We start from the raw sequence: 22,152 nt of genomic DNA, 5'->3' as shown, positions 1-22,152 counted from the left end.
GAAGGCGTATTCAACAAGCTACTTTCATTGTCAAGCTTCTTTGTGGTGAAATTGATGCGCCTCACCTGCTCGAGATGGTAAACTTTCGTGCTCTCAGCAGAATTCTACGATCCTCGTATTTGCTGCAACCGCTTCCACATCGATCATCGTTTGGACAACATGAGCCGATCTCGGGAATGATCCGTACGTTTTCGTCAGTAGAGCAGTTTTTTGTTTTTGGAGAACCATCACTACGCTTCAAAAACAGAATTGTGAAATCCGATGCGTTCAATGGTGTGTTTTAATGTTTTAGTTTTAAGTTTAAATTCATTAAGACTATGTCAGATGAGTTTTTTATCCAAACAACAACAATATTGCATAAGATCATTACCGGGCTATTCTTATTTGTTTTCAGTCCATTTTGTAACTGGATTGAACGGATCCATATATTAACTATTCGTCGTTAGATTCATACGTTCAAAAGCAAAATATGAATGTTTGACTTTCGAATTTTGTTAAATATAATGGTCATACATATACACACTTGTGAAAGAATTGTAAACAGTAAACTATAAACTAATCGGTAGCTTATGGTAATTTTTAACAGTTACAGTTTTTTATATAATGGACAATATCGACAAGAAAACAAGAAAAAGAAAAGGAAGTTCTTAGATCCTTTTATATCACCTTTTTATGTCTCATCTAAAAAAAAGCATTAATTCTCAGTTTACCAAGAAAACAGAGACAAAGAATATTAGAAATATGCAAACTTTATATTCCAGAACCTTTATCATCTGGTAATTATCTAGAAGGTCGCTATACATTCTTCTCTTCGATAAAAGACCCGAAAATACGCAACAACTGCATGAAATGTAAAAAATATGTATGTTTCGAGCATGCAGTTATGCTATGTTCTGATTCTTACTCCAATGAAACCACAACCGATTAATACGTTTTTATGTTATTTTATAGCTCTTTATACTTCCATGAATCATACTCAGTTGCTTACTTTCAATTAATAACAGTGAAAAATTCGAATTTCGTTATTTGTGTTGGATTATCAAAAATTACTCTATTTTGAGGAGGCTGAATTAGATGACTGTTAAAACATAACAAAGGCGAAGAAAACATATTTTTTGGGGTTTTTTCATTTAATCTCTCTTCTTTTAATAAATGCCAATACAGCCTGAAGAATACACATTGGCAACATTCCAGAGAAGTTCAATTTTCGGCCTGTGAAACCGTGCGCGAGTATACGTGTTATGATTTTGGTTTGGAAGGTTAAAAACAAATCAAACCAATTCCATACCAAAAAACAGGAAGTGGGTTATATCTATGGTATAACCGCAAGGGTGACGTAGGACTATCGTTGATTTAGAGATCATTGGTTTGAAGTTGAATCTAAATCCATCCTGAATGAATGAATAAATAAATATTTGGGTGACTTCAAAAACGAAAGTGTTACTTTGAAGACTCAAGGTTTTATGCATCCAATATTGGATACAAAAAACCTTGTTCTGAAGAATAATCTTCAGAAGCTTTCCTGTTAACTGCACTTGATTGACAAATCACAAAACCAAATGTATGTGGTCGCAGTATTATATGGATAGAAAACATTAAAATAAACTCGCTTGAATGTAATTTTCAATTCCAAGGGGAACTGGCAGATTATTTTTCAGCAACGATCATTTCTTTCCAGGTTTCCTCTCGATAACCAGCAAACGAAAAGAGTTGCGCGCGTGTATGTGTGTGTGTGTGTGGCGGCTGCTTCTATGTCTTCCCGAGGAACCGTATTTCGATGCTGATACTCTCTTGGTCACCTTCTCTTCTCCTTCTGATCGATCGGCTTTTCTGCGCTCCCTCACAGTTAAAACAAACTGATTGCATTTCAGGTCAGGTCAAGCCAGGTAATGAATACCTCGATCCCTCGCCGTTCAGCTCGTTCAGTAACGATGTTGTCTTGTCGATGTCCTCAGGCGTCGTGCACAAATTACGTAACGCAAAAATCCGGATTTTCGTAACGCAATTTCCTATCTCTAATAAACAGAAAGTAACGCAACATCTAACCCCTCCCCCCTTATTGCGTTACGTAATTTGTGCACGACGCCTCACGAAAAATGAATGGGTTTCACCACTAGAATATCATTTCAGTATGCTTTTCGTGCGTGATTGAATCGAGAGAAGGTGTGGTTTACGATGGCAATTTGGAAGGCAAACTAGAGGAGAATGAACTCTCTGAGTATGAAAATTTCGGCGACTGAGCAATAATCGATTGAAAATTATATAATTTTGGCGATACGAAACATTTTCCGTTTTTCATGTTATGCATCCATTATTGGATTCGAAAATATCCTACTGATGGGAAAGAATAATCTTCAGAAGCTTTCCAGCTAATTACACTTGATTGAAAAATTACGAAATCAAATGTATTTGGTCGCTGTGTTCGCCATATAATTAGAAAACATTAAAATAAACTCTTTCGCATGGATGTATTCTTCAATTCCCAGAGAACTGGCAGATTATTTTTCAGCAACGATTAGATCTTTCCGGAATTTTCTCGATGCTGTATGTCATCCAAACGAAAATTCTCATTTCAGTTTGGCCTGCAAAAAACTTTTCTGAACTCTAATCCATCAAATTTGGATAAAAATAAAAGAATCGAATGTAAACCCCACCCTCTTTATTGTATAAGCTAACTGTATACTCACGAATATAATAAGGGTGGGATTTAGATTCTATACTTTTATGGTTTATAAAATGGCGCTTCCTTTGCTTTCGTTCATTTCTTACTCTACTCTCGCACCGTGAGGACTCGAGCTCGTTAGTCTTTCGCAGACAGCTCGTTAGTCATTCGGTGGTAAGGCACACGAAGTCAGCTCGAATAAGCGCACCAGTAGCAGGATAGGTGGAGAAGCCATATCGCTATCGACCGGGAACTTTGCGTGAAATTCATCGCTATCAGAAGTCGACCGAATTGCTGAACCGCAGCTACCTTTGCAGCATTTGGATCGTGGAATTGCTCAGGACTTCAAAACCGACTTGCGCTTCCAAAGTTCCGCGGCTATGACGCTGCAGGAGGCTTATTCGAAGATACCAATTTGTGTGCTATCCATGCAAAACGCGTCACATCATGCCCAAGGACATCCAGCTGGCCCATCGTATCCGAGGAGAGCGTGCTATATTAGCTTAGCATATAATCAACAGCCCTTTTCAGGGCTCCAAATTTGATGGATTAGAGTTCAGAAAAGGTTTTTACAGGCCGAACTGAAAGGAGCATTTAGCGAAAATCGCGGTGTCGATGATAATTCGATACCGATAGGTGCCATGGATATGGATTTCATAATGAAGAATATGAAATACATGACATGATGTAGTGAATATATCCGAAGAAATCACTTTGGTGAAACTGCAATATAAAATTATTTGTGTACGAATGCCGCAATCGATAGTCGACTCTAATTTGCGCTGGGTAATTTCCTCGGAGGACTCGATTCCTCCTTTGAACATTAATAATCTCTTTCTGGCAAAACGATGTGGTATGAATCACATTATTTGAATGATAGAATGAAGAAGTTTTCTGCCAATTTCCTTCAACCTCCGAACGTATCTTTCTCCCGTTTGTCGTTTTCGCGTTCGCTAATCCTTTCTCACAACACCCATTTCTCGTTTGAGAAATTGTTGAGTAAACATTGTTTGCCAGTGCGCGTAGAGCGGGAATTCCTAAAGATTCATTGCACCTCTAATAAATTGCCGAAAGACATTCGCATTCTTACGTTCATTACATTCTTACATTCTTACGTTGATCGCACTTGATTGAAAAAATCCAAAACGAAATGTATTTGGTCGCAGCATTATATGAGTAGAAAGCAAATAATCGCTTGAAAATGACTTGATTTTCGCGATGTGAAACATTTTCTGTTTTGCATGTTATGCATCCAATATTGGATACGAAAATTTCCACTGATGGGCTAAAAAAATATTCAGAAGCTTTCCTGTTAATTGCGATTGATTGAAAAATAACAAAACCAAATGTATTTGGTTGCAGTGTTATATGGATAGAAAACATTAAAATAAACTCTTTCGCATGAATGTATTTTTCAATTCCCAGGGGAACTGGCAGATTATTTTTCAGCAACGATGATAGCAACGAGAATTCTGCGCGTGTATGTGTGTATGTGTGTGTGTGTGGCGGCTGCTCCGATGTTTCAAGCGGAACCGTGGCATCACTCTCCTCCTGATGGATTCCCTTTTGGCCTTAGGTGCACAAACAGGCTCTTGGTGACACCGTTCATCAGCGTTTTCATGATAAACGAAATTAGCTTCACAACAACAGCGACAACATGCTCCAATCGCTGTTCAATCATAACTGAGTGGGTTTAGGAGCGGCGCTCGCTTATATACCGATTGGTGATTTCAATAGCCTGTTTTGAAAGCAATTTTAAGATTATTGACGTAGGACTACGTCTAACCGGAAGATATAGGGGATGAAATGGAAATCTAGGCACTGAACAAGTAGGAAAAAATGCAAGATTTGGAACGCTTATAACTCGAGCATTTCTCAATAGATCGCAAAGGTTTTTGCATCAATTGATAGGAAATATATCTACGCATCTATCATAACGAATAACATTTCATTTTTCTTGAGATAAATAATTGAATAATTGTGAAATATCAAGCATTGTCAAAATGCACTATGTGCCCATTTTTGATTGGTCCATTTTGTGCTCCTCAAATCGTACCGACCAAAACGGGCAACCAGAGCAGCAGCGAAATAGAATGAAGCACGATTGGAAAGGAAAAAGAAAAAAATGAACGAAACGTTGGTCGCAGTCTCACACATGCGTAATTCTCGAGCCAGCCAATCAGCTTAAAAATCTCCGCTCCGCTGCCGTAACGATCATTCTCATTCAAACCGTACACCACATCGGTTCGCATCACAACACATCAACAAACCAACCCAAGCAGCCATGTCTGGACATGGTAAAGGAGGAAAAGTGAAGGGAAAGGCAAAATCCCGCTCGAACCGTGTTGATCTGGAGTTCCCCGCAAGGGTAGCTAGGCCGAGCGCGTTAGTACCTAGCCGGCGTTATATAGTTTCGGCCGCCGAAGTGATCGAGTTAGCTGGCAAAGCTGCTCGCGACGATAAGAAAGCCCGCATTCGGAACAGAACACATTCGGTTCGGTGGACATCAAGACAACAGGCAGTTGCAGCGAGTGGCGAGTGGCAAACGCAATCGCAAAACGGCAGCAGGTAGCGGAAGAAAAAAGTTTGTTCTTTATACAAACTGCTTTGGTGGCAAATCCAGAACAAGGCGGCATCGAGGGCGTTCGAAATGGTTTTTTTTCAAAACCACGAGTACTAAGTTTTCTAAATTGGAACCATTCCATAAAACAAGGCGCTTTTCAGGGCCATTAAACCTTCCAAAAAAGAGTTTAGGAAATACAGTTTAATGCTTTCTAAAACATTATCCAAAATAATAATAAAACACAAATTGATTTTTTCATAATTTGTTTGCCAGGATCTGATGAGTATGTGAATTTGGCAGTTGTTCTGAGCTTATTGATAGTTGCGTACTTTCCTGATTATTCAATTTTCACCAATTCCTCAATTGTTTCCAGATTGAAAGTACAGTAATTTAAAATTAGTTCGACATTTAGCTAATTGGACGGACATGTAATGCGACATATTTAGTTGGACATTTTTGTAAACATAGAGTTCGAGGTCCAAATTAAGACCCCACATTGAATGTCGACACTGTACCACTGTCATCGCAAATGTTCAATTACAGGTTAAAACCGCCTCCAATGCGACACTGAGTGGCGCTTCGGCACGTCGCATTGAATGTAATTTACTGTACAACATGTCACAAAGCTGGATGGGAAGAAATTTTCCAACTGTGAAAGCTGTGGCGAGTGGCAACAAATCGCTAAACAGGAAGGTTTAGCCGAACAAGATGGGGATATCGAGTGATAACAAAACAATAAACTCTTTAGATTGGAGATAATTTTGTGATCCTAAAAAGGACCCTTTTTAGCCTGCATGTGAATCCAACGAGCGAACAAATCGTAATGAATGTATTTTTTTGCCATCGCTCCCTTTTAACGCTCATTCGTTCGTCTCGTTGGACTCGCCCCTCTGGCTGAGTCTGCCGATTTGTCTGTGTGTACCGCTAGAGTATAAAACACGCAGACCCCAAAAAAATATCTTATTTTCTTTCAAACCGTAAACCCGTGTGGTTGTACGGCATCGGCATCGTGGACGTAACAAAGGAGGACAAGTTAAGGGAAAGGCAAAGTCTCACTCGAACCGTGCAGGTCTCCAGTTCCCTGTTGGTCGCATTCACTGATTGCTCCGCAAGGGTAACTAGGCCAAACGGATTGGTGCCGGAGCACCAGTATACCTAACAGCGATTATAGAGTTTCGGCCGTCGGAGTGCTCGAGTTGGCTTGCAAAGCTGCTCACGACAATCAGAAAACCCGCATCAAGAACAGAGCAGTTTCGGTTCGGCGCTCATCAAGGCAACAATTAGTTTCAGTGAGCGGCAAAGTGTTTCTCCGTTACGTCGCATTAAATGTAATTTACTGAACAACATGTCACAAGCTGGATGGGAAGAAATTTTCCAACTGTGAAAGCTGTGGCGAGTGGCAAACGCAATAGCTAAACAGGAAGGTTTAACCGAACAAGATGGGAATATCGAGTGATAACAAAAACACAACACCAAAGGATCTTTTCAGAACCATCAACATATTCATAAAGAGTAAACAGTAAACTAATCCATTTTTCAGGTAGATAGGTAGGTATTCACGTAGGAGAAGAAAATAAAACAATATATTTAAAATATATATTTAACAAAAGCTGTCCTCTTTGTATAGTCCTACGTCACTCCGGTTATGTCACCGACATTACCCACCCGTCTTTTGAAACAAGTTTTTGGATCAAAAAGTAACAAGTATATGACGCGTAGACATTTTATCTTTCAAATGAAGTGTTTATCATACCATTTCGTTCAGTTGTTTAAGAGCTATTAACGCTCAAAATCTCGGTCTCCAGCGTAACGCTTTCGTTCTCGAAACATTGGTTTTACACCCCGGTATAGAAATGAAAGACGTAGTCCTACGTCAAAAACATAACATCATCATTTTACTCGCTGCGCCATCTGGTTGTAAATGTAATGTAAATTCGTCAATTGTCGAATTTACGCAAAGCTGGAGCTCTGGAAACCCTATCCCAACCATTTCAAATTGAGCGTAGGCAGCATAAAACAGGGATCGCGCTTAGGGGGCTCACGTATTGTTTAATGTTTGGATTCATATATGTTAACATTTGATTACGTTGCATAGTTTCCTTTGGCAAGCGATGTTTGGCCAAGCCATCCGGAAACTTTCTTGACGATTTGCAATTAAAATCACAGCAGAAGAATCGCGCGGAGCACTTCATTTTTAATTTTAGGTTATGATTTCTATGCTCATGATTTTCTATGCTGGCTACTAAAAGGCGGTCATCTTAGCAATTGGCGATTTAACGTACAAATCTACACCTAGGCGGCGCTGCGGTGAAAGTGATGATGGTTTTAAATTTTGCCATGTGAGCTTATGGAAGGTTTGTAGTTCCTTCCATAAATTACAATGTTATAATCATAAAAGATTATTTGATTGCGATGAGTTTGTTAGAAATTTCATTCTGCGCAATTTTATATATAACATGTTATTTATTTACCTCTTTCAGTAGTGAAAACTATAAAAATGTTGACAATGGTTGAATTAAAGAAGGAAATTCGAGAGCACAATCAAACACAAGTAGAAAAATGCACGATTCCTGCATGTGAGAACTACCTTGAAAAGCCCGGAAGTAAAATATACGTGTTTTGTTTTTGAGTTTTAGGTTACATTAGCATTCTTCTTAGTTCAAAAACAAAATCCAATCCTTCTCGTACCGGCGCTTACATTATCAATGATATCATCACACTTAATATGATATCGATTTCATCACCATTATCCACAGTATTTATAACCTGTGTGCATTATCAAACATAAAATTTTCGAAGATTATCAATGACTTTGGTCCAATTGCGTGTTGAAACAATCGTGAATATACAAAGGCCTAACTTTCTTATCATATACTGACGACATTTAATGGTTGAAATTAATCTAAACAGAAATAAAATGAATAATTACGACCGAATCTTGCTTTTCAGTGCGTAGAATAAACAAACATAATCACTTTTATGGTTCTGAGCTCTAATGTAGGTGTCGCATGAGCTGATTCAGCTTTGCGCAAGGGATAGGCGATCTAACGTACAAATATACACCTAGGCGGCGCTACGATGAAAGTGATGATGGTTTTAAACTTTGCCATGTGAGGTTTGTAGTTTTTTCCATAAATTACAATGTTATAATCATAAAAGATTATTTGATTGCGATGAGTTTGTAAGAAATTTAATTCTGCATTATATATAACATGTTATTTATGTACCTTTTTCAGTAGTGAAAACTATAAAAATGTTGACAATGGTTGAATTAAAGAAGGAAATTCGAGAGCATAATCAAACACAAGTAGAAAATTGCATGATTCCTGCATGTGAGAACTACCTTGAAAAGCCCGGAAGTGAAATATACGTGTTTTGTTTTTGAGTTTTAGGTTACATTATATCATGGACAGACATACAGCTGTACTAGCGTTGTACGTGTACAACGTTGTATAGGTACCATCGTACCATGACAGACATACTTTGGTTGTACATTGTACCGTATGTCAAACTGACAATCAGATTTTTTTCCGATTTTGACCACATATTTCAATGAAAAAAGTTTTTATTTAGCGTTCAAACTATCAAACATAACAACCAAGTTTAAAATCTGAGTTTATAACTCAAGAGAAAGTCAATGAAAAGAACGTTTACCAAACGTTTTGATTCGGCTTGTTCATGCTACCCACCACTAACCTTCTATGGCGCTGCGCGCAGTACAGCTGTAGCCATGTACAGCGGTAAAATAGGTCGGTACAGGTACAACGATTGTACCGAGTTGCTTGCATGGTTCTAGCGCTGTACATGGTGACAGACATACAATTTTCGAAGTACAGCGGTAGAACAGCTGTATGTCTGTCATAAGTATTAGCATTCTTCTTAGTTCAAAAACAAAATCCAGATGTCTCACCGATCGTTTACGTTTTGCGTTAGATCGCCAATCAAGAGCAGTGTTGTAAACGGTCGACATTTCTCTCAACCATCACATACCGCCCTTGCTCAAGAGTTACGGCTCAATATGTATTGCGAATGTAACCAAGAATGCATTGCTCGGTTCTAACAGTCACATCAGAAATAAACACACAGCTGCAAACACGACTATCAATTGAACGTTTATATGTTTTCTCTTTCTGTCGATCGTACCCAGAAGAGCGATGAAAATATGCTATTTCCATTCTACCATTCGTGCTCATAACCATCCCTCAATTCCGGCTAATATGACTATAGTTTTAATGTCATTTGACATACTTGCCGGGTACATGTATTCAGACGGATTGCTATATCAAAGCAACCGTCGAACTCTCCCCTATCAAGTGCGAATGTGTTGAATGAACGTTTTCAGCGTTGAGCGTTCCCCGTGAACACTGTTGTTTAATTACTGGGCGATGGATATCTAATGTATAGGACGGAAAAAAGTTCGACGGTTGTTTGACTGTTCATCTTATGATGTTCATTAATGACACAGCACATACGTCTCCATGAACAGTCATACGATGGTGACCATTAGCAACACTGATCAAGAGTTCACAAAAAAAAAAGCAAACAATCAGCATACCTTATTACTCCCACAATGGGGTCCCATGGTTGTTCATCCACAAGGAGCCAGATGTCGCTGTTAGTTGATGTAGTGCGTTCTCAGAGTGCATTATGCATATTGGAACGCATTCTGTTATTTGCATCCAAGTGCATGAATATCCATACGGAGTAATTTCAGTAAAGTTTTATAAAAAAATATATACATCATAAAATTCTTCTTGAATGGTGTTAACGTGGAACTTTTGCCGTCTCAACGTATGTATTAACTAGCGTCATTTATTAAACCAAATAACACGCCTCCGAGAAGCAAGCTCTTGAATACGCGTGACCACAGTGCAAGTCGAAGGAAATTTCTTTGACGAAAAATCCTCCGACCAGAACGGGAATCGAACCCGAACACCCGGCATAATAATGTGAGACGCTAACCACTCTGCCACGGGTGCACAGGCATCATAAAAATGTATCTCTTAATTAAAATTGAATTCTCCATTTTTCTTGAATTATATTTATACAACATATTTATATTTTATACAACATAAATCAAATAAATTGTCATCGTAATTATCCATAGTATCAATAACCGGTATACATTGTCAAACTTAAAATTTTCGAAAATTATCTATGACTTTGGTCAAATCGCGTGTTGAAACCATCGTAAATAAACAAAACTCCAACTTTCTTACCATATACTGACGACATTCAATGGCTGAAATGAATCTAAATTGAAATAAAATAAATAATCACCACCGAATCTTGCTTTTCAGTGCGTAATGAGGCAAATGAGGGAATGCAAAAATGTCTGAGAATAGAAGAGCAGAATCGAGACAGTATTTTTCTATTCTAATCGAGAATGAACTTTGCGAAGAAGATAGGTGAATGTTTTCTGTCTCAATAGTTTTTTTTTATCCGGTCGCACAGTAGTAGCCATTTAGGCGTAAGGTTATTCTTTCTGTTCATCCATTGTTCAGCAGACCGGACAGCGGAGACAGTTGATATTGATCATTGTTGGGCTATTTATAGAACAGCAGCCCGATGTTTCTTGCAGAGCAGAGCAGTTGTATGGATGAATCGATCTTTGTTCAACCGTGGATCGATTTCCATCGCTGATGATGGTTGCGTGGACGTAGCTATTCTATAACAACACAAAGATGGTCAATTGAGGGCCCTGAGTTTGAACTCACGATCGATCGCTTGGTAAGCGAACGCGTAACCAAGTGGCTACGAAGACCCCCATTTTTATTTATTCATCATTTATTAAAGTGAGGCATAAACGGAGAATAGAAGGGTGAGTTTTATCTGTGAATGAGTGTTGTTGAACGAATTTCGATGCGATTTTGCCCATTCCTGCTGGGGAGTCACCAATACTTGCTCAAGTCTGTTCCACGGTGATATTAAAATCAATTTATCGTCACATGGTGACAATTGACGGAAGAAGTAAAGTGGTACGCGTCGTGTTTTTGCAGTGGTTTCGATATGACCGCCTGTCAACGTTAGTAATCGAACCACTTGCCACGTGCCTGCTCCCGTCAATAACTTCCACTATCAACGGATGTCAACTCTAGTGTGTACAGAAGAAGAACTAGTAATCTCGAGTATAAATGATCGCCAGTCAACACACAGTCCCGGATCGCTAGTGAATACCATCCTGAACGGATACGGAGACGACTGAACGACCCCTTTTGGAAGCACCCGGCTCGTCCCTGCCGGTGAACGGTATCGAACCACTATAGAAGAGTCGCATTTGAAACACGTGACCCGAGTCAAGCGGGCAGTGCGGAATTCACACCACTACAACATCGGCGAAGCGATCTGAGAATCGCACAAAAAGGTACGCTATCTCTGCAGATCCCTCTCTCTCTTGCGCTGTGCCCGCCATCTTCACCAGGTTGTCCATCGCCGGATCGTCAGAGAGATTTGAGCTATCGATTACGACGGTACCCAACTCACCAACGGCCGCAACGCATCATGCTAGCCAACGATTTCCCCCTATCGTTTGTAAATTTAATGTTAAAACTTTAGTATAAAAAAATGATTTTTGAATTTAAAGTTACTGTAATTTTCCATCTAAATAAAAAAATAAATAAATCCATCAGTGTGAGACCACGTAGAACTACGTCTTTTATTAAGGGTGCAAATCAGAAAACAGGTCACGTTTTTATGAAATAAAGTTAACGTTAATAACTATTTTTGCCGCGAACGGATTTTGGCGATTGACATACCAAACGAATCGGAAATTCCCTAAAATTTATTTGACATGCTATACATTACAATCTCAATAATCAAGGAAGGAAGGCAATCTTTCAGTATCGCTCTGTATTCAAAGCAATGAATATCGCTTGTTCTTCCTTGTTTTGCGTCATCAGATGTCTTCGTTTCGGATTTAGCTTTGGACCCGACCAAATTACTCACTTGCTGATGTCTCTGACATTGCAATCATTGCATCAAATTGACGCCATTGCATTAAGTTTCTGAGCTACACAATAGTGTGGGGAATTATCCATCTAGGGTTTTTGTCAGCTCACCAAGAAAATAAATGTTTAGGAATTTTTTTCAGTTATTTGGTTTCGCATGACGATAGGAAAACTCTCTCCACAAAAGATGACAGCTAAGCTGATCTAGACTGGCAATATTAACGGAATGGACTTCTGTTAAGAAGAGTGCAAAACGGAGATAAGTGTTTGTATATTTAGTTGCTTCAAGCCATCGATATATGGATATTTGTATGCGTACGTGGGTGCTTCATAACCCGTACGTAAAAATAGTGCATCCTCGCTACGCTGAAAGCCCATTTGTATCTGCTCCCGTGTGCATTGGTCCTGTAATGATGCAACAATCGCCTATTTTTTATGCTATGATTGACGATTTTTTGGTGTTGTAAATTATGCAGTTGTAATGATAAATATAAACAAGGATGGGAGATAGCGGGAGGTAAATATTTACGCTAGGGTATTGGTAATTGGTAATCTCTGCTGAGGCAAATAATCAGCCTTTCTCCAAGCAGTTGTTTGTTTTGTTTGTTTTTTGTCATCAATGGATTGAACTGACGCTATGGTCAAGCAGGTGTTAAGGTTGTGCACCAAAAAAATATTTGGGGAATACCAAGCTATTTAATAAGTTATATTAAGCTATTTATTTATTTGGGCTCGCGTGCCAGTCGCAAAATTGCTTTCAACTAGGATTGCGCTAATCTTGATCATAATGAAGCAGTGCTACTCTTTTCGAGGTTGTTGAGATTAACAGTTATTTCGTTTATTTAGTCACCAAGAAAGTAACATACGAAATCAAATCACTGACAAAATTCCAGAACATTTATTTTCTTGGTGAGCTGACGATAACCTAGCTTGATGATTCCCCCACAATTGTGTAGCTCAAACCATTAATGCAATAGCGTCAGTTTGATGCAATGATTGCAATGCAAGAGACATCAGTGAGTGAGTAATTTGATCGCGTCCACAGCTCAGACAGTGATGGGGCAAAACAAGGAAGAACAAGCGATGTTCATTGTTTCGTATCTAAAATATACTGAAAGTTTGCCTTTCCTTCCTTTCTTTGTTGAATTAAAGAGACTTTAAACTTCTTCAGTTCATTCGTCTCTAGCCTTCAAAAAGCCCTTGGAAAACTCTACTCTTTCCTCATATTATTCCTCCACCCCCATTGTTTCGAGAAAACCATTCGATCCCTCGCCGTCCAGCTCGCCCAGCAAACGGTGTTGTCCAGTTGGTGTCTTCACGAAGAATGAAGTTTGCCTCAGCAAGATCCACTGTTTATACTGTAGACAAATATTCCGCATAGTTCTTCTTATTTTTCTTTGTTCACGGAGACTTTCCTTCTTACGATTTCCCCTTTGTTGCTCGTTGTTAACAGCTCTGTTCAGGAAAGCACACAAATGGACAGAACAGATGTATGAGGAAATGGGAATGTTCCCAATTTTCATCAATTTAAACCATATACAGACTATGGGATTGTAATGAATAGCATATTAAACAAATCTTAGGGAATTTCTGATTCGTTTGGTATATAAATCGCCAGAATCCATTCACGGCAAAAAATAGTTATCAACGTTAACTTTATTTCATAAAAACGTAACCTGTTTTCTGATTTGGCACCCTTAATGAAGGACGTAGTTCTACGTCAAAAAATGATCATGTAGGGTTGAAGAATAATGGTGAAGCGTAATTGTATTTGTATAAATTTGTACTAGAATGAATGATTCCTTCTACGGCTTTTCGCTCTGCGGCCGAATTTAGAGGAACGTATTTAGGCCGTATGGGTGTGCCTACAATGAGTGTATCACCCGTTTACATCTATTTGCGGGTGAATAAATTTATCTACAGCTATAGATCTTCATAATGTAAACGCACCATAATGCACAATCATCCGCTCGCGGATAATCGGCACTTTGTTGTATTTCAAAAATGAAACTATCCTTCCAATACACTGTATTAGTTTTCAAATGTCACTTCAATATGTGACGTAGGTGTATATTCCAGATTATCCTGGAAATGCTAGAATTCTCACATATTGATGATTTTCGATGCTCCATGTGCTGCTTCAGAAGCGTTTTTTTTTTTAATATACGATTCAGAAGGGGCTCTCGTTCGTTGTATTTGCCGGAGCTTTCCACCCCTTCGTGAAAAAAAGCTCGGTATGAAAAATGCAGTTGCGCGGTACAACCCCTGTATTACTCTATTTTCACATTGTATATCTAAAAGTTATTCAAGTTAAGGTTATATTTATTCACGTTAGATTTTCACGATGATTGAAAGGGATCTTTATTGCAAAAGGGTTCATTAAATAGATTTGAGTTGTGGACACTGCATCGCCCAGGTGTTAAGTACTGCATAAAAGTACTGCAATATTGTCGCATCTTCAAACTCAGTTTGTATGAGTGAAAATTTTCTTTTACAAGTGACCATCCTAAAATAAGATGTTCATTTTACAAGTGTGATGTAAATTATTTGAAAGGAAAAGCCTTCAATAGTGGTTTCACACTCATCGGACAGTAGATTATCGAATTGAAATGTAAGTATATTAGCATAATTTATTCAGTAAAATCCAATGGTTGATATTTTTTTTATTATTTGATAGATTATTCATTAATATCTGAGTATAACATCTATGTTGAACATCGCCAATAACAATTGTTAAATTGGTTTTCTCATTGAAATGCAATTGCACTCTCAGTTAAAATATCATGTACAAAGATGATCATATATGTGCTTTTGTTAATTGAAAAAATTGTAGGTTGTTCAGCTATTATTTCGTTTTTTAGTGTTTGTCAAAGCAAAAATGAAACTGTATTTGTTAAGTTCAGTGTTCTAAATATTTATTAAAAATGTTTAATCCTTATCCAAATAGAATTGTTTGGTGAAGGGATATTTCAAATACCAATCAATATATTTAATCACTGGTTTAATCTTCAATTACATTGTGAAGAAGAAAGCTTTTTCATTTTTGCATTGTAGTTTTACCCTAAATGAAATGTTTGTTGCTTGCTTTGCTCAAAGAGAGTCAAGTTACTTGCAACGAAGGATTCTTCCCTTTTTATCTTGAACTGGAATCTTTAATAATTTTGATTTGCACCAGATTCTTTCTTATGAGTAGGTAGAATGATGGTTCTGAACTTGATTTAAATGCAATTACTCGATGTTTACAAAAATGTTCAATTAGAGGTAAAATGTCCAATTAAACGTGTCACATTACAGGTATGTCCAATTAGAAAAATGGCGCATTAAATGTAAATTACTGTACTCTGATTTCCTTTTTGTGGTCGTCAGAAAACATACGTACGCTTGAGTAATCCAATGAGTTCAGAGGGAAATGAAAAACACATTAGCCATTTGACATTTCTTACCTTCAAATAAGTCCATCTTATATGAATGGATATGGCCAAGATGCCATAACATACATAAGGGATAAGGCACGATCAGATTTGTTCACTACATTTACTTGCAACGAAGAATGTAATCTATCTCAATGACCTAATTCGCGTTGACGGCGGAATGGTGTCGACATTAGTTTGTATGAGGCCAACTCTTCTCTATCAGATTAGTCGACCCTAAGGCAGTTTTAAATTACTAAAATTTTTATGAACATTTTTTTCTTGGCTTTATTTACCTACTAGAAGTACGTTTTTCTCACCCTAATTTAAACTATTTTTTATGAATTTTCCGATATTTTCACCAAAACTTACCATTATAATATAAAATTATCTTTAGACACAATTTTTGTATGATATATTTTCACTACTTGCAATCAAAAGTGATTTTCATTTAAATAGAGTAGGGTAAATGATCTTGGTTTGTCCAGTCGAAAATATGATCATGGTTTGCCCACTTTTTTGAATGCTCTAATTCAGCGCTCCTGTGTCAAATAAGGCCTTCGAATGTTTCGAAACATATAAATGAAATTGCCTTTTACATGATTTATAGTAGTTTGATAGTATATTTTTACGAAATCACATTTTTTAAAGGATTATAAAATACACCTTCTATTTGTGTCAATGCGCCCCTCATTCGAGCTAACTTTTAATCGATCACCAGATGATTATTTGGCACGTATTCAGACCTTTTCTGGATTACAACACTCATAAATATTGTAAACATCATGCTTGCTCACCATTTGTATCGGATTTACATAGCTAAACCATTAAATTAACGCATTTTGATGAACTCAATTCTGATCATGAGTTGTCCAATTCAATAATGTTGTTTTGTCCACATGATTTCTATGGCAACCGCTTGGCGCGCTGCAGTTTGTTTATGTTTGTTTATGGTGTGCTTCGCGCATAGCAGAAGTATGGTTTTTCTGTGTTGATTGTGTTGAGGTGAACACTTCTAAAATGCCCAAGAAAAGGCAATATTCTGAAGAAAGCCTAAATTATGAATGAATCAATATAATGACAGTAAACTCAAGCAATGATAAATGCAACATCTAATTGTGAATTCGAATGTTTTCATTCAAAAATAGAGATTTCTAAAACCGGACAAACCATGATCATTTTTTTGGGCAAACCATGATCAGAGGTGGTCAAAACCATGATCATAATTCTTCTTTAAGGAAAATCGTTAAAAAACATAAAAATTTGAATAATTTCAACACCTTATGGTAGTATTAGCAACTAGAGACTTGGGGCTTTTCAACAAACCCAAACTCGTATCGATTATGTGTGATTTTCATGAAGAAAAATCGATTTGCATTTATTAGTTGCGTAAAAACACCCCAAATTGGACAAACCAAGATCATTTACCCTACTAATTAGATTTGGGAAAACTAATTTTCATTCATAATTTTTATTTTAAAAGTGTGTACATTTCTTCTGCTAACCCATATTGTTATGCCTACTCCCCCATTTCGTAATACGAAGCTCAATGCCGTCAACGCGGATGTGAAATCAAACTCTACACTCGCAAAGTAAATTACATTATACTACAGTTATAGAATATAATCGTAATCAACCAAAACTTCCTTCAAAAATTTCTCCCCACTTCCAGAGCATTTTACACAGAATTGCAATTTCTGTTTAGAAATGTGCTCATTCTAGCTGAAAATCCATTATAATTTTCGCTTCATAATAACGGAACACGAATTCCAATTGGAGGAGTGAATTCCATTTGGATGAACTTCTTTTTTGGGATTGATTTTGGAATTTTCGGAGACGAAATACACGATCCGGATGAACCCTTGAAATATATATTTGCGACATTAAAGCTTATTATTGATAATGCAAGAAAGAAAGAGAAACAAATATTATGGACAATCATTTTGTATCTGAACTTTTCTGTGCGAACAAGATCACATGATGTTCTAAAGCATATTGAAGATCTGTGCAGTTCCGAAAAATATTGAACATTTGTCAAATAAATGCTCAAAGAGAAAAGTGACACAGCAGATTAATGTGTTCCGGATCGCCGAGGGAAATCCGAGGGAAACTACTAAATCATACTTAAACAAATTCTTTGGAGTACAATAAAAAAGAGTGTGACTTGTTTGGGAGTCGAAGTCGGAAAGAAAAAACTTTATTCCAACAACTACTTTGACAGCAGTATGTTCATCCTGCCGAATGTTGAATACACGAATAATTGATGTTATCTGAAGTCTATACCCTTAGAAAAATCCTCGGTCGAAAACTACTAAATACATTTGGTAATGCAAAATTAGTAGAATGTACAAATTTTTTGTACATATTGTCAACAAACCCGCATCCCTACCAGAGTTTAGTATATTTTACTCGATAACATTAGTAAGCTTGGATATTGTCATATCTGAAAATTGGTGAGAAAAGCGCGTATTAACCATTTTCATTGTTCCCATAAGGCAATACGGAGGTATAATAAGGATATAATTCTGATACGTGCGAGAAAATGTAGCCGATATTGGGCTTCCGAATCATGGTTCTGCTTGACATATGTGTTTATTAGTACGGTCGAAAATGACTATAGATTGGTAGTATTTACCAAAAAATTCGTTATATTTACTAATTATTTCTCTCAGTGTACAATATACTTATTTGATAGATGTTCGAATACACTCTAGAATTCAACTAATCTAAATTGTAATTCAATATACAATAATCCAGAAATAAGAACAATATTTCAAAAATATTCATATACCCTTTCTTTTCTTTTCTTGGCTTTTTCACTTTCTTCGAATGCATTAATAGGCCAGTTAGCACTACCGATTCAGGCTGATACTTTCTTTTTATGCTTCCATTTATTGTTGATTGATTCTCATTTCGAACTGGCATTTTTTTTTGACGTAGGACTACGTCTTTCATTTCTATACCGGGGTGTAAAATCAAAGTTTCGAAAACGAAAGCGTTACGCCGGAGACCGAGATTTTGAGCGTTAATAGCTCCTAAACAACTGAACGAAATGGTATGATAAACACTTCATTCGAAAGATAAAATGTCTACGCGTTCTATACTTGTTACTTTTTGATCCAAAAACTTGTTTCAATAGCCTTAACATTGCTTTCAAAACAGGCTATTGAAATCACGAATCGGTATATAAGCGAGCGCCGCTCGGAAATCCACTCAGTTCTAATTGAACAGCGATTGGAGCATGTTGTCGCTGTTGTGGTGAAGCTCTTCGTTTATCATGAAAGCGCGGATGAACGGTGTCACCAAGAGCCTGTTTGTGCACCTTAGGCCATAAGGGAATCCATCAGGAGGAGAGTGATGCCACAAACAGTTCCCCGGGAAGATCTCGAAGCAGCCGCTACACACACATATACACGTGCGAAATTATTTCCGTTTGGATGCCATTCAGCATCGAGAAAGATCCGTAAAATAATCTGCCAGTTCCTCTGGGAATTTAAAAATACATTCATGTGAAAGAGCTTATTTTAATGTTTTCTATCCATGTAACACTGTGACCAAATATGTTTCAATCAAGTGCTATTAACAGGTGGTTATCGAGTCAGCATTAACCATTGGTGGGCTTCCAGTATCGAGGGAAATGTGGAAATGCCAGTTCCTCTGGGAATTTAAAAATACATTCATGTGAAAGAGTTTACTTTAATGTTTTCTATCCATGTAACACTGTGACCAAATACATTTGGTTTTGTGATTTTTCAATCAATCGCATAATCTCTAAATAGCCATAATCTTCAGAATCGCAATAATCTTCAGAAGCTATCTTGTTAAGCTTCTGAAGATTATTCTTCCCCATCAGTAGGATATTTCCGTATCAAATATTGTATGCGCACGCAATCGATTATTGCTCAGTCGCCGAATGTTCCGAGCTCAGAGAGTTCATTCCCCTTAAGTTTGCCTTCCAAATTGCCATCGTAAACCACGCCTTCTCTCGATTCAATCACACACAAAAAGCATACTTAAGCGATATTCTGGTGGTGAGACGCATTCATTTTTCGTGAGGACATCGACAAGACAACATCGATGCTGATGGTGCTGGACGGCGAAGGATCGAGATCTGCCCGCAAACAAACGCAAGCAGTTTGTTTGAAACTGTGAGAGAGTACAGAGAATCCGATCCTTCAGCAGAAGAGAAGGTGACCATCGAAGCAGCCGCTACACACACATACACGCACGGAATTCTTTCCGTTTGGATGCCATTCAGCATCGAGAAAGATCCGGAAAATAATCAGCCTGCCAGTTCCTCTGAGAATTTAAAAATACATTCATGTGAAAGAGTTTACTTTAATGTTTTCTATCCATGTAACACTGTGTCCAAATATGTTTCAATCAAGTGCTATTAACAGGTGGTTATCGAGTTAGCATTTAGCCCACCAGTGGCTTCCAGTATCGAGGAAATGTGGAAATATCTTATCGTTACTGAAAATAATCTGCCAGTTCCTCTGGGATTTTAAAAATACATTCATGTGGAAGAGTTTATTTTAATGTTTTCTATCCATGTAACACTGTGACCAAATATTTTTCAATCAAGTGCTATTAACAGGTGGTTATCGAATTAGCATTAACCACTGGTGGGCTTCCATTATCGAGGAAAATGTGGAAATATATAATCGATACTGAAAATAATCTGCCAGTTCCTCTGGGAATTTAAAAATACATTCATGTGAAAGAGTTTATTTTAATGTTTTCTATCCATAAAATATCCATGTAATACATTTGGTTTTGTGATTTGTCAATCAAGTGCAGTTAGCAGGAAAGCTTCTGAAGATTATTCTTCAGAACAAGGTTTTTCGTATCCTATATTGGATGCATAAAACCTTGTGCCTCCAACGTAACGCTCTCGTTTTCGAAGTCCCCCAAATATTCAAATATTATATTCCCCAAAGTTCCCCAAATATCAAATATTCAGAATGGATTTAGATTCAACTTCAAACAAATGATCTCTAAATCAACGATAGTCCTACGTCACCCTTGCGGTTATACCATAGATATAACCCACTTCCTGTTTTTTTATCCAAAATATATATTTTTATTAAGGCTCATATGGCGTCAACCTGACGGGGCCGGGAGTCCAATATTTCGACAATGTTTGCCTTATAACTATGTTAGTAATATGTAACCGATTACTCGCGGTTGGCTCGAGGTTAGTATTACAAGTGTTTTCGTAATTGTGATGTTGCTGTCTCCAATGCTCTGTACCTGTGCCCGACACGGGATACTTCCTTTTGGGATGCAGCTGATCATTAATCAGCAACGCCCCCTTAGTCTGTACCCCATATCTAGTGTGGTGCGTCTTTCTCGACTCGAGGAATCCAGGATAGAATGATCACTAGCCGGCGCAATCATCAGCTCGTGTAGAGTTGTCATAAGCGGTACAACCTTTGGATCTTGTTGAATGATCAGTGGACTGCACAACCTTTGGCCCGTGTATCTGTAAAGAGTGTGTGTATGTATTGCCGCGAACTGGCATTTGCCGAACATCATAACTCTCCTCCACGGTAGGCATCTCGGTTTCAGAGGCAGTCGGTATTGGCCGACCAGTTTCGACCAATCTCTCACACCGCCTGGGCTGACCCGATGTTCCGTGTTCCGACACTGACCTGCATTGGATGAACGGTAATCGTCTCATTTCCAACCGTGATCTGTAATAACTTTTTAGAGAATCGTTTTAAAAAAGATGCGTTAATACATTTTCATAAATGCGGAATGCTATACGTGTACCCCACGTTATCTCCAGGCATCTTCGTATCTAAATGATAATGATCAAATCGATCTCTTTGGTGTATATCTTTGGTGTATAACTAAATATTCTTTCAGGAGGGAAACTACCCTCTAATGCAATGTTATTATTTCTATAATTAAATAGAAAAATATTAATCTGATCATCCAGCATACCAGGCTCTAGCAAAAACTTTATGATTACGTCTTTTACTGTCCTTTTACTGAAATCTATATTTTTTGTACTGAATGGTTTCCTGGTAGGAATCCATTTTGTAGTAATGCTTTGTATTGGAACAATTGCTATACTTGCACAACCATCACAAGCAGCAACAAGATTTTTAATGTCATACAAAACCTGATCCATTACATTCTGGAAAATATATGTATTAGAGGAAGCGTCCTGTAGCAGTCTATTATATGTAAAAGATCCTTTAATCGCGTTAATCACCATAAATTTTCGTGATCTATCAGACAATGGGCCAGATCACGAACATCTCTGTCACAAACGCTTTCACGTCACTTACACTTCACTTAATCTTTTTGTGTCTATCATCATTGTCACGTGTAAAAATAAACACCGTGAAGTGAGAGAGTTCATTCCCGTTTATAAGAGACATGTCAGCTTCATAGTTTCGGGCGTTTGAACGTAATGTCGGTTGCATAATTTCGGACGTTTGAGCGTTATGTAGGTAAAATTAATAAAGTGTATGGGTAAAGTGTATGAGATAATATTCCATTCTATTGAACGTATGTTTTAGAATGACAAGTTTGCGGTTATACCTCTATGATTCGGTA

General features: G+C 37.6%; 1 protein-coding gene across 2 annotated transcripts in view; it reads left to right on the top strand.

Moving 5' to 3' along the window:
* Nucleotides 1–14,421: 14,421 nt before the first annotated feature.
* The window catches only part of LOC129764681 (uncharacterized), a 96,539-nt gene continuing 88,808 nt past the window's right edge, over nucleotides 14,422–22,152 (top strand). Inside the window, exon 1 of one of the 2 annotated variants that reach the window (XM_055764029.1) lies at nucleotides 14,422–14,783. The gene's annotated coding sequence lies outside the window, so the exon portion shown is untranslated. The remainder of the gene's footprint in view (nucleotides 14,784–22,152) is intronic. The other variant, XM_055764028.1, reaches the window with a different exon arrangement.

The sequence above is a fragment of the Toxorhynchites rutilus genome, chromosome 2, assembly GCF_029784135.1.
Source record: "Toxorhynchites rutilus septentrionalis strain SRP chromosome 2, ASM2978413v1, whole genome shotgun sequence".
In the NCBI taxonomy this organism is placed as follows: domain Eukaryota; kingdom Metazoa; phylum Arthropoda; class Insecta; order Diptera; family Culicidae; genus Toxorhynchites; species Toxorhynchites rutilus.
This window is presented reverse-complemented; position numbering and strand designations above follow the sequence as displayed.